Source organism: Triturus cristatus, chromosome 4_2 (genome assembly GCF_964204655.1).
Source record: "Triturus cristatus chromosome 4_2, aTriCri1.1, whole genome shotgun sequence".
Classification (NCBI taxonomy): domain Eukaryota; kingdom Metazoa; phylum Chordata; class Amphibia; order Caudata; family Salamandridae; genus Triturus; species Triturus cristatus.
Window position 1 is genome coordinate 965,792,322 of NC_140586.1, and position 14,627 is coordinate 965,806,948.

Genomic DNA, 14,627 nt, shown 5'->3' on the forward strand with positions numbered 1-14,627 from the left:
AAACTTATCCGCAGGTTAACAAGGATTCTAGAAACAGTTGCAAATGAGACTGCATCAGCCCTGGGGAACTTGACCCAGGAACAGTCTGCTATGAGAATGGTCGTTCTTCAGAATCGTCTTGTTCTTGACGTCATCCTGGCGGATAGGGGTGGGGCTTGTAGGGTCATCGGCTCCAGCTGTTGCGTTTTCATCCCTAATAACGCACCGTCTGTATACAAAGCAATAACAAGGCTCCACAAGATTGCCCAAAGCATACATCAAAATCCAGGCACGTGGACTTGGTCCAGTTGGCTCTGGGAAATAATATCGGCATGGGGATGGAAAGTGTTGACCGTCTGTGGGTTGATACTACTAATGACATTCAGTTGTTGTCTATGTCTGCAGTGCGGCCCGGCCGTTTGCTGTCTGTGTGCTACTGCATGTGTTCCACATCCCCATTTACAGAGCATTGAAAATGGAAAAATAATGCTGCAAGAACAGATCGACTGTCTCATGAGAATAGATGTGACATGAAGGGTCCACTAGGGGACAAGGAGGGAATGAGGAAATAAAAATTATGAGACCTATGTGTCCCCTACGTGCCCCCCAACACTTTATGTACACATGCATGTATCCCATGCATTTCCCCTCCATGGCCTGTCTATCATGATGCTTATGCTATAACGTGGCCTGCCATCATCAAGTCTCCCATGAGAGAAACGATAAATTTGCACTGAGGCCTGCACGTTTTGCATCATGTTTTCCTGCACTCGTGTCATTTTCATGAAAGCCCATTTTTGTGGCTCAGCCAGAGCCGAAAAGAGGTTTCAGGCCTCAGACGCTCTGAGAGCTGCAACTGCATATCTTTGGCCTTGCACACTTGGGCCTCAGCCAAAGGGGCCCTGTCCGAGGTGCCGAGACAGTATTGAGCACGGTTATCTGCTTACTCCTACTGAACCACATTCCTGCCTGGAGAAGGAGGAATAAACACAACCCGTCTGCAAAGGAGAGAGCCTAGCCTTTCTGTCTCTTTTTGTGTGATTGCAAAGCTCACGTCAGTGAAAAGCCCATAGCCCCCATGTAAGGCCTACGCAGTAAATGAAGAAATAGATGCCACATTGTCTCTTGGTGATGGGCAACCTATGTCACAAATCAGTCCCTGCTCCAGACTTTAGATATCAGATAATACAAGATGTGCTGGTCGTCCTGACACTGCAGGCCTCACTTCCAGACTCCCCGATTGCACAGCAGCCCTTCCCCAGGTCAGTTACACGTCATGCTCGAGTTGAGCACAAGTAAAGCAAAGTTCCAGTAAAGTTCCAGCTGATCACGCAACCCCTTCTAGGCATCCACCCACCTATGACATTCACCTATGATCATCAAGTGGACGCCCACATGGACGCCCACCTTCACGCCTACTTACACACCCACATGCTCTTATCTCATTCTCTCTTGCTCTGCCTGAAGCACTCCTGCTTACGTATATTATTGAATGTATATATACTGTACTCTGTGAATAAAGTTTGAGAATTCTGAGCAGAAGACCCTTCCTGATCCCTTGTGGTGATGGAACTATTCTCCCTATAACTCGAGTTATTGGAATAAAGCCCTTTTGAACCTGATACCAAGGACTCAGCCTCTTGCTTTATGCATGATCCTATTGATACCTATAGAAATTATGAGTGCGTAATACTTTATTTACGACAAGCGGGCATCAGGGGACACTTGTGTGTGTTGTTGACTGTGCCATGCCAGTGACGCTTATCTCAAGTGTTCTGTATGACATGCACACATGTCAAAGGAGTGAAGGGCATGTCTGGCACATAGTGCACCATCACACATAACATCTGTACACATCTCATCATACATCTATTGCCTTAACAACTCAGGAGTAATGTGCCACATCACAGCCTTTCACACCTGTGCCCCACACATGTAGTACTGCACAGACAATGCCTTGATGTCCATCCATGGACAAGTATGTCAGCTCTATTCCTTTCTGTGTGATGCCTGTCACCACTGTTATGTGTGAAAGGCACCGTACATTCGCTCTGAGGGCGTGTGTACGTTCCCTATCACTATGGGAGTGCTGCCGTAGGCCTACCCATAGTGATAGTGAGCGTACACGCGTGTGTACGGTCCATATCACTATGGGTACGCATACGCGAGCACACCCATAGTGATAGTGAGCGTACACGCGTGTGTACGGTCCATATCACTATGGGTACACATACGCGAGCACACCCATAGTGATAGTGAGCGTACACGCGTGTGTACGGTCTGTATCACTATGGGTACGCATTCGCGAGCAAACCCATAGTGATAGTGAGCGTACACGCGTGTGTACGGTCCGTATCACTATGGGTACGCATACGCGAGCACACCCATAGTGATAGTGAGCGTACACGCGTGTGTACGGTCCGTATCACTATCGGTACGCATACGCGAGCAAACCCATAGTGATAGTGAGCGTACACGCGTGTGTACGGTCCGTATCACTATAGGTACGCATACGCGAGCACACCCATAGTGATAGTGAGCGTACACGCGTGTGTACGGTCCGTATCACTATGGGTTTGCTCGCGTATGCGTACCCATAGTGATACGGACCGTACACACGCCTGTACGGCCCGTTGCTATGCATTTGGGGTGCCCTATGGCCCCGGAACGCACCGTACCTGTGTGTGAATCTCCAAATTACATAGGGGACACATGAGGGACACGTATGAAGCCAGAGATGCATGCTGGTTGCCATGGAGACCGAGTTTAAACTTTGAATTTGTTGAATGAGGTGGCCTGCAAAAGTCGGTTTGAAATAATCTACTTTGTTGCCAAGTTGTTGTTGAAATGACATCATGCTGAATTCTAAAAAAATCTAACCCCCTCACAGGGGTAGGTTTAAATGGATTGGAGGAAACATAGGATGCAAATGTGAGTGACCAATCACTCTGTACTCCTGTGCATGAAACAGGCCAGCAAGGCAGATATAAGGCAGCCAGGTCCCATAAGAGAGCACTTGCCTGCACATCTTTTGATTCCACAACACTGCTGCTGCTCGTGATTCCCTGGCACCATGTCAAGGTCTGTGGAGAGGGCCCAGCCTTTCACCCTGGAGGAGAATGTGGCATTGCTGGATGTCATCCTCCCACAGTACCCCATGCTGTATGGCCGACCAGGGTTTCAGGTGAGTGCTGAGTCCACTAGCACAGACTGTGGCCCTTTTTTGTGACTGTGACTTCTGGCATTGTGTCCAGGTGTGACACACATGCATTGTACTGTAGGGTGGGTCCCAGGGGGGGAATGCCTAATGTCTCCCAGCCAGAGCATGCTGTGGTACATGTCTGCCGTCCTCACTTGCATTGTGTTTACTGTGACAATCACTGCATGGTGCATGCCACATTCTGCCTGTCTAATCCTCCTGGGAATGTTGCTTCTACAGTCCTCATGTGATTCTGTGGTCACCCCAGTGTGACAGGTGACTGTACCCACAGATGTGTGTTTGTTCAGTGTACCTGTGCTGCGAGTGTCCACATGATGTGTTCGTACCCTGGACATCGGTGTGTGTGTAAGTCCCCTGTCATGTGGGTGGGTGCATATGTGGAGTGTAGCACCCCAGCTGCATGAGGGATGGATATACCCTGCCCATCTGATGTGAGCAGGGAGCAGTGCTGTGTGTCTGATGTGCAGAGCCAGCCCCACACCTGTGAGCACCCCCAGTCTAGTGGCACATGTGCAGAGTGAGGTTTGTAGCTGCATTTGGCAATGGCAGGTGAATGTCCTGTGCCTGTGTGTGTCTGTGTACTCTGCTGAGGTAGCGTCAGTGGCCTGTGGCATGTGACTGCTTTGAGGTGCTGCACATAATCCTGGTGTACCTTCTGATGCACAGTGTGAGTCTGGATCATTTATTGTGTCGTACCCCTCATGCCACCTGTGTACTTTCAATGGCACGTGGTGCATTTGCCCTTACACAGAGAACAATTTCCCTATGACAAAGGTGCAATGCTTTGGCTGCATACTATGCCTTGTTGAAACCAGCAAAATTGTTCTAATGTGTGTCTCTGTGACATGTGGCAGGTGTATTGATGTAGTCTCACTTTTTCAACCCCACAGGTAGGCGCCTCTGCCAAGGAGCAGATCTGGAGGGACGCCGTCAGTGCCGTGAGGAGGACGGATGGTCGCAAGCGGCGCCTGGCCCAGGTGAGAAAACGCTGGCAGGATATCCGGTGCTGGACGCGGAGGATCGCACGGGTCCTGCTGGGGGACTCACCTGTGGGCCCTAAGAACCATGGGTGTCGCCGTCTGACCCACATCCACAAGCGTGTGCTGGCGGTGGTCTTTCCTGACATGGACAGGCGCTTACGGGAGAAGCAGCAGCAGGAAGGGGGTAGGTACATGTGTGTTTGTTGTGTGTCACCAGCATTTGTAAGTGCACAGTTGCATGGATACACTGCCAGTGTTTAAATGTGCGGTGCAGGTCCTGTCACCCACAGTATAGCGGTGCTGTCCTTCCTCCCTTCCCCTCCTTGCCATGTGTTCCCTGGTCTGTGTGTAGTCACTCTTTCACAAGGTCATCTGGGCTGGCAGTTTATCCACGTGACCAATGCTTGCAGCATCCTGTGTGGGGGTGGTGTGTAACAGGTTTTGGGACCTTGCCTGTGCCCTGTCCAGTTCAGTACTTGTGGGGTCCATGTCAATTGGCACTGATGCTGAGTCCAGACATAGGAGTATGTCTCTGAAGTGTAATGCCTTACAGCAAGCATGTCCTATGTTGTGGCCTGTGACATGATGTGCATGAGTGTGCGATACGCAGAGTGCAGGGATGGTGGCCTGTGTTGCAGTCATTACCATTCAGGACCATGGAATATTGTGGCCACTACTGTCCCCTGGGGCATATTTTGCTAGGTATCATGTGTGTCATCACAATATGTGGACACTCTCAGTGTCTACAGCATAGGATGTGCTCAGTGCCATTGTCCCCTGGCACCATGTATATTTACGTAACGTGTTCTACAAGTGTCCACTGTACAGCCTGGCCTAATTTTCCTCGTTCATACTCACGGTGGCCAGTGCCTGTGTGTCTTGTTACAATTATCTGATGATGGCCATTTGTAAATGAGATCGTTGTACAGGCGCACATGGGGTATTTTGGGTCCAATATGGGTTTCTTGCAGCCCATGTGTATTTCTCCCAGACTAAGAGATGCAAGTGCTTCCTGTGTCTCATCAAATTGTCTCATGTAGGGGGTGGTTGGTGCGGGCAAGGCCTACATGTCGACACCTGAAATCTCATTGCTCGGTCTGGCCAGTGTGTGATGTTTGTCTGGACATACACTCAAGGTGCAGTGACCCATTCATGTTGGGCATGTCTTTAAGTATTACCTTTGCAGCATGTGCCTCAAGTTCATGGAGATGGTCCCTGCTCATCCCTAGTTACGGCAACGCTGTGTGGTGCAGATGCAGATGCAGTGCTGGATTGTCCCCAGCGCCTGGCTGCTCTGTCCAAATCCATATCATGTCATTTGCAAATGTGTCATGCTCTCCATAGTTTCTCAGTGGCATGGTGGGTGAACCAACTGTGTGTTGCAGGGCCTATATATGTACCTTGTATTTCTTTTCAGGCTATGCACTGTAACCTATGTAGATTTGACTCATGTGACATATGTATACAGGTGTCTGATTAATTCCTGTTTATTCACCTTGCCCACAGCATCGTCGGGGGACACGGATGGAGACACCGGCACGGACCGTGCGGAGGGACCGAGCACCAGTGCCAGCAGTGACATCTTAGCTGGCACATCGAGTGGAACTGAGGCCGAGGGGAGTGAGCCGGATGACCTGTCCACTGCCACCACAGAATATGAAGCTGACGGGTCCGAGGCGGAGCTCTCCGAGGGGGCGGAGGCTGCTCCAACAGCTGACAGCAGCACAACATCTCTCCCCGCTCCCTCCATTGCCATCACCGGCCTCCCACTTGCTCGTGTCCCTTCCCGGCGTGCTAGGTCACCACGTGTCTCCTTCCTGCCAGGCACCGCACCCCCTGCCCCTGTTTCCACTGCTGCCGCCAATGCCGAGTCTGTGGACATCCTGCGGCAGTTGCAGGTTGGTCAGGCTGCGATGCTTAATGTCCTCCATGGCCACAGCCGAGTGCTCAACAACATGGAGGCATACTTGGAGGGCATTTCAGCATCGCAGGCTGACCAACGCAACTTGCTGCGGTCTATTGACTCGACACTGACTACAGCAGTGGGTCTCCTGCAGCACTTCATCCCACCCCCTACCCATGCCCCATCCACACTTCCCACTCCCATGCCTGTCCCACGTACACCCAGACGTCAGCATGCACACACCCCACCAGACACAGGCACCACACCAGCATGGAAGGACAATCGCACACCTCCTGGCACGCACACACAGGGTGAAGTAGGCACACCCACTGGGTCGGGGGGCAAACGTAAGACACGCAGCCAGAGTGGGAGTCCGCATTCTGCAAAATCCACTTCCTCCAAATCCACTCCCCTCAGCTCTCCTGGCCACAAATCCAGCAAGGACTCCTTCATGGCTGCTCTGTCCCTGAGCCCCACAGTGACACCACCCCGCAAGCGGTCAAAGGAGTCCCAGTTCAGGGTGGTTGAGTCCCCCCCCCCTGTCCACACCCTCCCCGGGTAGCGCTGCGACCCATCCCTGTGACCCCCCCCCCTCCTTGGGGCCTGTGGTTCCTTCGGGTGCAGGGGAAACGCTGGGCGACCTGGCAGTAGTGTGCAGCGCCGTGCTCCAATCCACCTTTGGCGCTGCCCCACCCCCTGTGTTGGAGTTGTCCGTCCCTGCACCCACAACACCTACCCTTGCCCCTCCTGTCCCTGCGGTGCCTGGTCCTTCCCCCCAACATGATGCCCCCCCCATGTGGAAGACAAAGGAGTCTGACTGTGCAGGCAAGCTAGGGGACACACGTCCCACTGTGTCCCCCATCCGGATTTGAGTCATGGACTGCCCTATGGACCTTGTATATATTGACATTTATGATGATTATTACTTACATCCTGCTGAATAAAGCAATTTGTTTTTTCCATGCAACACTACTGTTTATCTGGTATTGCTGTTGGTGGACCTGCTCAATGATTTTGGGTGGTGATAATGTGTTGGGTGTGTGGGAAATGTAGTCTTGTGCTGGTCATAGGGTGGACCCTGGTATCTGTGTGCCATCACAAGCTGTTGGCTAAATTACTTTGTTCATGTAAGCAGTTACTGCATGGTGACATCGTCCCAAGGTGTGTTCCTTCCTCTGTGTAACCTGACATCTTCCCTGCAGGGTGTTTCCAATATGTGGTGCTGAGCTGTGTCTTCACCAGCTGGGTGTGTGACGGACTCCTTCAACTTTGCACATGCATGCTGAGCGATGTCTCCACCTGCATCATTCGTGGCATCCTTGGTGGTCACTGTACTTGTGTATGTAGACTGTTGACATGACTTCATGTGGACATGTTCTCTTTTAGGCGCTATGCATGTGTGTACTCCCAGCCTCGCACACATGTGGTACATGTACTGCAGGGTCTTTGTGCACCTGACTGACATTTGTGGGCATTGTATCTGTGGGTACTCCACCCTTTGCGTTCCACGGGCACTGCATGGAGGCCTCTACACCCACCCCTCCTGTGTCTGGGCACTGCTGGGAGGACTCTGCACACACCCCTCCTGTGTCTGGGCACTGCTGGGAGTGATAGGCACCCACCCCTCCTGTGTCTGGGCACTGCTGGGCGGACTCTACACCCACCCCTCCTGTGTCTGGGCACTGCTGGGAGGACACTACACCCACCCCTCCTGCGTCTTGGCACTGCTGGGAGGACTCTACACCCTCCCCTCCTGCGTCTGGGCACTGCTGGGAGGACTCTACACCCACCCCTCCTGCGTCTGGGCACTGCTGGGAGTGATAGGCACCCACCCCTCCTGCGTCTGGGCACTGCTGGGAGGACTCTGCACACACCCCTCCTGTGTCTGGGCACTGCTGGGAGTGATAGGCACCCACCCCTTCTGTGTCTGGGCACTGCTGGGAGGACTCTGCACACACCCCTCCTGTGTCTGGGCACTGCTGGGAGGACTCTGCACCCACCCCTCCTGTGTCTGGGCACTGCTGGGAGGACTCTACACCCACCCCTCCTGTGTCTGGGCACTGCTGGGAGGACTCTGCACCCACCCCTCCTGTGTCTGGGCACTGCTGGGAGGACTCTACACCCACCCCTCCTGTGTCTGGGCACTGCTGGGAGGACTCTGCACACACGCCTCCTGTGTCTGGGCACTGCTGGGAGGACTATGCACCCACCCCTCCTGTGTCTGGGCACTGCTGGGAGGACACTACACCCACCCCTCCTGCGTCTGGGCACTGCTGGGAGTGATAGGCACCCACCCCTCCTGCGTCTGGGCACTGCTGGGAGGACTCTGCACACACCCCTCCTGTGTCTGGGCACTGCTGGGAGGACACTACACCCACACCTCCTGCGTCTGGGCACTGCTGGGAGTGATAGGCACCCACCCCTCCTGCGTCTGGGCACTGCTGGGAGGACTCTGCACACACCCCTCCTGTGTCTGGGCACTGCTGGGAGTGATAGGCACCCACCCCTTCTGTGTCTGGGCACTGCTGGGAGGATTCTGCACACACCCCTCCTGTGTCTGGGCACTGCTGGGAGGACTCTGCACCCACCCCTCCTGTGTCTGGGCACTGCTGGGAGGACTCTGCACCCACCCCTCCTGCGTCTGGGCACTGCTGGGAGTGATAGGCACCCACCCCTCCTGCGTCTGGGCACTGCTGGGAGGACTCTGCACACACCCCTCCTGTGTCTGGGCACTGCTGGGAGTGATAGGCACCCACCCCTCCTGCGTCTGGGCACTGCTGGGAGGACTCTGCACCCACCCCTCCTGCGTCTGGCCATGTACGCTCCATACATACACGGGTGGGGGTACGGTCCGTACATACACTGTTGGGGTGGGGGTACGCTCCATACATACGCGGGTGGGGGTACGGTCCATACATACACCGTTGGGGTGGGGGTACGCTCCATACATACGCGGGTGGGGGTACGGTCCGTACATACACTGTTGGGGTGGGGGTACGCTCCATACATACGCGGGTGTGGGTACGGTCCGTACATACACTGTTCAGGTGGGGGTACGCTCCATACATACATGGGTGGGGGTATGGTCCGTACATACACTGTTGGGGTGGGGGTACGCTCCATAAATACGCGGGTGGGGGTACGGTCCGTACATACACTGTTGGGGTGGGGGTACGCTCCATACATACGCGGGTGAGGGTATGGTCCGTACATACACTGTTGGGGTGGGGGTACGCTCCATACATACGCGGGTGTGGGTACGGTCCGTACATACACTGTTGGGGTGGGGGTACGCTCCATACATACGCGGGTGAGGGTACGGTCCGTACATACACTGTTGGGGTGGGGGTACGCTCCATACATACGCGGGTGAGGGTACGGTCCGTACATACACTGTTGGGGTGGGGGTATGCTCCATACATACTCGGGTGTGGGTACGGTCTGTACATACACTGTTGGGGTGGGGGTACGCTCCATACATACGCGGGTGAGGGTAAGGTCCGTACGTACCCGTGCCCACGCTGTGGAATGCTTGTGCGGCCCGTACCCAGGCCTTTGGCACATGGGTACGGGCCGTACCGCCATTGTTGGGGTGACGTGGGTGTGGGCGTGGTACGACTCGTACCCACGCTCTTAAGGCGTGGGTACGGTACGTACCTGTATTGTTGTGTTGCCGGTTCGCGTCGTCGCCCATTTCCGTTGCGGCGGACGCTGGCGTTGCTGGACACGCCCCCACCCCCTCGAAGTGACCAGGGCCTGGATGTCAGGTATGTCCAGGGCATGTGTGCTGTGTGACTTGGGTGGGGGTTTTGTGTCCTGCCCCTGCCCCCCCCCTTTGCCCCTGGGTGTTGTTCTGACCATCTGCGGCGTCTGCGTCGGTACCTGTAGAGGAGGTCGACTGCTATGAGGGCCGGGATGACACGGAGGTTCGGGTCCATGTCTGTCCGTCACGTACAGGTGCTCCTTGTGCGCGTCGTCCTGATTTCCCGGCAGTTTTTGGCTGCCGGAAAATATTCTCCGTGCGGGATGACGTCGGTGCGAATCGTACTTCCTGGTTCGTGGAACGCAGGCTGCATGCGTCCCGACGTCACGTCGGCGCTTTTCCAGATGTCATTTGTATGTTTATTTTCCTCGGTTGGTGTTTTGTACGAATCGTACGGAAATAGTGTTTCCGTGCGAATCGTACTTGCTTGTTTGTAAAGTTTTACAACCGGGTACGAGTCGGACGGAGAATACCCTCCGACCGACGGTTCGTACCCGGTTTCTCCAGGATCCGAATCGGCACCATGATCTCTAGAAAGGTTTTCCTGTTACTTGGTGTGTAACTTGTAACCAGCTGGAGCTGTGGCTGGAAGGGTCTATGGTATTTATAGATCAGTATATAGAGTGTTGAAAGAGGACAGAGATCACACCAGACTCCACATCACCTGGTTCGGATTTTGGTTGATGCCGGTGGGGGGGCTGAGAACATTCTGTTTAACTATGCCAGGGGGAGAAAACAGAGGAGTACCTGTTACAGAAATGTTAATGGCCGGGGTCTTTTCTGGCATCAAGAAGTTCTGTGCTGCTTGCGAGCAATGTCAGATAGTTAATTCCCTCACAGGAAGAAAAGCTCCCTTGAGACCCCTCCCCATCATTGATGTTCCCTGTGCCCCAGAAGGCATTAATCTGGTAAGGCCTCTCCTTCCATCATCAAAAGGGTACCAGCATATAATGGTTCTTGTTGACTACGCAACCAGATACTCCAAGGCTGTACTTTTAACCAGTGTTGGACCCGGCCTCGTAGCGTGGCTCTACTTGTCCCCGCACCACCTAACCTGGTACCTGCAGCCCCGAGCACACGGCCTAGCCGATCCTTCCCCCCAGAACACACGCACCCGACCCGGACATCCTCGTCCATGGCCGCTCTCCTTTCGGCCACCCCGGGCCCGCGTGCCCACTTCATGCACCAAGATGGCCGCCCGGCCCCAGCGCGACCCGGGCCTAGAGGCGCCACTCCGGCTGGAGGACATCACGCTTCCAAGGGATGAGAGAGGGAGGAGCAGTTTCCATCGCACCTCTGGACTCCCCTGGGACGATGGGTTTCGATCGGCCCTCCGGCCTCCCTAAGGGCTGGCTCCACGCCCGCTGGGTGTCTGGGACTCCTCCCGACCCGGCCCTGAAAGGATCAAAAGACAATGGCAGGAAACCCCGACAAGCGACCCCCAGGTGACAAGACCCCTGCCTGCACAGAGTCCGGACATCAAAGAGGGGTCGACCTATAACAAGGGGTGCTCGGAGACTGTCCGGCAGATTCGACGCTGGAACAACGAAAGCCTGCTGAGTGACTCGCGGCTCCTGGAAGATCGTAACCCCTCCGAACTTGTGCCTAAGCCTGCTGAGTGACTCGCGGCTCCTGGAAGATCGTAACCCCTCCGAACTTGTGCCTAAGCCTGCTGAGTGACTCGCGGCTCCTGGAAGATCGTAACCCCTCCGAACTTGTGCCTAAGCCTGCTGAGTGACTCGCGGCTCCTGGAAGATCGTAACACCTCCGAACTTGTGCCTAAGCCTGCTGAGTGACTCGCGGCTCCTGGAAGATCGTAACACCTCCGAACTTGTACCTGAGCCCGCTGAGTGACTCGCGGCTCCTTGAAGATCGCACACCTCCGAACTGGCACCTGAGCCCGCTGAGTGACTCGCGGCTCCATCAGACTCTCGCGGTCCCGCCGGACCCCGACTACGACCCCGTATCCCCCAGCTCGAGGATTGTGAGCTGTGCGCCGGATACATCCCTGCCTGAACTTTTGCCAAAGACTGTCCCGCTACCCCCTACCTTTCCGAGACTCTTGAGCCCGTGCTCACATTGTACATATTTTGCCGTGATAACCTAATTGATAAAAGATTGTTTTATGAGAATACCCAGTGTGGTTACTCTGTGTCGTGTGGTGCCAGAAGTACGATCCTAGCCGCGAGATTCCTCCCCCTGGGGAATCTCCCGCCAGTGCCCGGCTACGATACTACGAGGGTGGGTCTCAGGGTAGTCAGGACCCCCTTCCGGGCTCCTCTGAGGTCGCCGTCTAACATTGGTGGCAAGCGACGGGATTCGGGCCCATCACCTAGAGATCGTACCGTGAACAACGGACGCACTACCGACAAGGATGGCAGAAGGAAGCGCCATGAGCCCCGCAGAAACCAACAGGGTGTTCCAGGTGGAGCATCTAGAAGAATATACACACAAGGAGCTGAGGCAATTTTGCAAAGAACTTAAAATCGCTACCACTGGTCTCAACACGAAGGAAGATTTGCAGAAAGCACTGAAAACTTGGGTGGAGACCGGGGCCTCCCGCCTGGAAGGCACGGGGGAGCGCCCCGACGAAACTGAGCCTCCCCAAAGTGGAAGCGGCAGCAATCAGGTGCGAGGCGGCATACCAGACGGGGGCTTATCCCCAGAAGAACTCGCGGACAGAGAGAGAAGCCGCAATCATGAACTAGAGCTGGCCAAACTCAAAATTGAGGGCGAATTGAAGCTAGCGGAAAAAAAGCTAGCAGTAGAACAAATGCGTGTACAAGGCGAACTGGAGGAGAAAAAGCTCCAACGGGAGCACGAAGGAAGGAAGCTCCAACTGGAGCATGAACGCAGCTTAAAGGAACTCGAGATCAAGGCCCGAAACGAGGAAGGGAGGCCCCCAGGAAACCGAGATACGGCCTCCCCAGCGGAACAGAAGGTCCACATCCCGAAGGATGTGGTCAAGGAATATTATAAAAACGATGACATTCAGCAATGGTTTCGGGCCTACGAGGTCGCCATGACCTCCCATCGGATCCCGGAGAAGGACTGGGGGGCGGGGTTGTGGGGGCGGTTTCTGAGCGAAGGAAGGGACACCCTGCTCGACCTACCCCTCTCCCTGCAGACCTCCTACAGCCACATGAAAGAGGCTCTACTCACAAGATACGGCCTCACCCCAGAAATGTACCGTCAACGGTTCCGGGACTGCAGGAAGATCCCGGGCACCACATGGGTGGAATATGTAAACTTTTTCAGTCGGGCCTTCGATGGGTGGGTCAAGGGCAGCAAAGTCACCACCCTCGCCGAACTTACTGATCTCATGTTGTGGGAACATCTGGCTGCGAACTGCTTCATAGAACTACGTCAGCATCTGCTGGACAGCAAGCTCACAGATCCCCGGAAGCTGGCTGTGGAGGCCGATCGCTGGACCAACACCCGGGTCTCCCGGGGCATGGTAGGAGAGTACCCCCGAACCAGTCAGGGACCACCCCGCCAGAGAGGAGGAGGGAACCAGGGAGGGCCGAGAGAGTCCCAGCCTAGCCCCCCGAAGACACAACCTCCACCTTTCCCGGCGCCCCCCCCACCAGTGACCGGGCTCCCTGGGAAACGGGGGCACCGGGTGACCGTCACATGTTTCCGTTGCCAGAAACCAGGGCACTACGCCAATGACCCAGAATGCCCCATGGCCGCCCAAGTCCCCCCGACGAGACAGATAGCCAACGTAGCCCTGGGGGAGGAGGTTGAGGAAGCCGAAGAGTGGGAACCCGCAGCGATGGCCCTAGTATCCCTGGGAGATAGGGAGATGGTCCCTGGTAGCCTCCTCCCCTCCAACACCCAGAAGTATGGGCAGCTTGTCAGAATCAATGGCCACCAGGTAGAGGCCCTGCGGGACACCGGGGCCAGTATCACCGGTGTCCTCAAGCACCTAGTCCCCGAAGAGCAGATCCTCCCCAACGTCTTTTGCCCTGTAATATCGGCAGACAATAGAGAGAGTATGTGCCAGGTAGCCCTGGTGCCATTTGAGTGGGGAGGGGTGATAGGCAAACTCAAGGTGGCCGTAAGAACCTCCCAGCCGGTCGACTGCCTTTTAGGGAACGACCTAGAGAGTTCCCCATGGAAGCACGTAGAGCGTAAGGCCCACCTGGGAATGATGGGACTCCCCGAGTGGGTGTGCGCCACCACCCGATCTATGTCCGCCCGACTCACTCCTCAGAGGGAAGTCGAGAGCACCCCGATCGAAGAGACCAGAACAGTCCCCGCCGAGGGTCCTTCCGTCCCCCCATCAGAAGGGTCCGTCGCTAGCGATGAACCCGCACCATCCGACCCCGCCCCGGTCCCTGAGTTAGGGGATCTACCAGAGTTGGCCCAATGGCGCCACGAGGGCGGACCCACCCGGGAAGAGTTTTGCAGGGAGCAAGCCACTTGTCCTTCCCTGGTCGGGCTGCGGCGCCAAGCCGAGAGCCAAGCCGCAGGCGACCAGACCGGGACGCACCGAATTTATTGGGAGAATAGCATCCTGTACAGTGAGCAGAAGTCGGTGGAGCTGGGGTCCGGGCGGGTACTAGTGGTACCCCTCCGCTTCCGAGACTTCCTCCTGGGTTTAGCCCACGACGTCCCCCTCGCCGGCCACCTGGGACAGGACAAGACGTACAACCGTCTTGTGACCCATTTTTATTGGCCTAAGATGAGAGCAGCGGTAGAGGCCCATTGCAAGTCCTGCCCCACGTGCCAGGCTAGTGGAAAGAGTGGAGGGAAACTCAAGGCTCCCCTCCAACCATT